At 39.4% G+C, this 1,977-nt stretch overlaps 1 non-coding gene across 1 annotated transcript; it reads left to right on the top strand.

Moving 5' to 3' along the window:
* Positions 1–1,254: 1,254 nt before the first annotated feature.
* Positions 1,255–1,357, top strand: LOC117064282. Its single transcript, XR_004429355.1, has one exon. It is a non-coding gene; the product is annotated as a small nucleolar RNA U13 (small nucleolar RNA).
* Positions 1,358–1,977: the final 620 nt, after the last annotated feature.

Raw genomic sequence — 1,977 nt, 5'->3', positions numbered from 1 at the left:
CAGTCTATTGTGTACTTGAAATTCATAAATATCACTTATGTGCAGACTGACCTCACCATAGATGCATTCCTGAATGTATATATAAACCAGATATTTCAATATTCAATTGTAAGTGTAGTAAGTCAAAGTGACTGTAATTTTGGAGATGTCTTAATCGCAGCTTGGATTGGAATCATCTTGAGATATCATCTGGTACAGGTTTTGCTTTACTTAGGAATCACTTCTCCGAGGCACTGATGTTCACGGATGTTTAGGGAAAGGAGTTCATGGTTCGTGGGGCCATGGATCACTCCATGTCAGAGACTTTGAATCATTTGCTAGTTTCCCTTTTTAAAAATCCAATTTGGATCCCACAGGGGAGAAAGGAAAAAAGAAAAAAAAGAAAATGCAAAATATTCTATCATATACATTTTCTATCTTGGTTATGGTTTGTCCTTTTGATCTACTCAGGATAAATGAAATTTCTTCCACAAATGGTCTTGTTGGCTGTTTGAAAGCAGTTCTTGCATTTCCTTGAAGCATTCTCTTTCTAGTATAAACACCATTGTTTCCTTTAACTGGTCCTCCAGGCCCTCATTCCCCAGACTCTGCCATCCCATCACTTCCTCAGGATGTACTCTGGAGTACCCTGTGTCACCCTTTAAATGTGATATCCACGTTTTCTCTGTTATCACAGATAGAAAAACAACAACAAAGTTTGACTGACCTAATTATATCAACCACATGTAGAACATTAAACATTTTCAACAGAATCCTGCTTTTGTGATATAAAATCTCTGCTTTTAATTCTCCCTATGGTTCCTGTAAGAAAAATTGGTCATATAAATACTTCATCTACATAGTAAGCACTTTATAAAGGCTCACTTTTATTATTATTACTAATTTAAAACAACTAATATTCTGTACTTAAAAAAAAACAAAAACAGCACAGATAATGTCTCTAGTGGGAAAAGGGGCAAAGCCAGGCATTTGAGGGCACAGACACAGGGAAAAGGAAATCCGAGAAAAAGAAAGCAGTTTCCCACATCTTAACTCCAGTCAGGTCATAATCAAGCTTTCCTGACCCACTAAAGACGTTCCGCCCTCTGACGGGTGAATAACCAAAATCCATTCACCGCTGACATGCATGCATGACAATCTTATTTCTTTGCATTCCTGAGATGAAAGCCTAATTGAGCATTGTTTTAAAATTACCATTATTTTAAGACAAAGAGGAGTAAAGTTATATTTTTACAGTTTAGTGATAATTTTTACAATCTTTTGTGGTTTATAAGTGTGATAATTGGGTTTTCACACACACGCGTGAGGTGTGCCACCCTCAAACCTTGCTATGATGTCGGCACTTACCCATCTGACAAGAAGAAAGGAGGAAAACAAGAAATAATTTTTAGGTACTAAGACAAATGTTTTCTTTGTGTGTGTGTGCCTCTTTATTTTTACTTATTTATTTGTTTATTTTTATTTTTTTGAGACGGAGTCTTGCTCTGTCGCGCGGGTTGGAGTGCAATGCTGTGATCTCGGCTCACTGCAACCTCCGCCTCCTGGGTTCAAGCGATTCTCCTGCCTCAGCCTCCCGAGTAGCTGGGACTACAGGTGTGTCTAACCATGCCTGGCTAATTTTTTTGTATTTTAGTAGAGATGGGGTTTCACCATGTTGGGCAGGATGGTCTTGATCTCCTGACCTCGTGATCCACCAGCCTCAGCCTCCCAAAGTGCTGGGATTACAGGTGTGAGCCACTGCGCCCCGCCTATTTTTATTTTTAAAAATTTTAGATTTAGGGGTGCATGTGCACGTTTATTACATGAGTACATTGCGTGATCCTGAGGTTTGGGCTTCTGTTGATCCCATCACCCGAATAGTGAACATAGCATCTAATAGCAGATTTTTAACCTCATTCCCTCCCTTCTGCCCTTTGGAGTCCCCAGGGTCTATTGTTCCCATCTTTGTGTCCATGCGTACCCAATGTTTAGCTCCGT

This window comes from Trachypithecus francoisi, unplaced genomic scaffold (assembly GCF_009764315.1).
Source record: "Trachypithecus francoisi isolate TF-2019V2 unplaced genomic scaffold, Tfra_2.0 Lachesis_group19, whole genome shotgun sequence".
NCBI classification, from domain to species: domain Eukaryota; kingdom Metazoa; phylum Chordata; class Mammalia; order Primates; family Cercopithecidae; genus Trachypithecus; species Trachypithecus francoisi.
The sequence above is the reverse complement of the archived record's forward strand: the minus strand, read 5'-3'. Positions and strand labels throughout refer to the sequence as shown.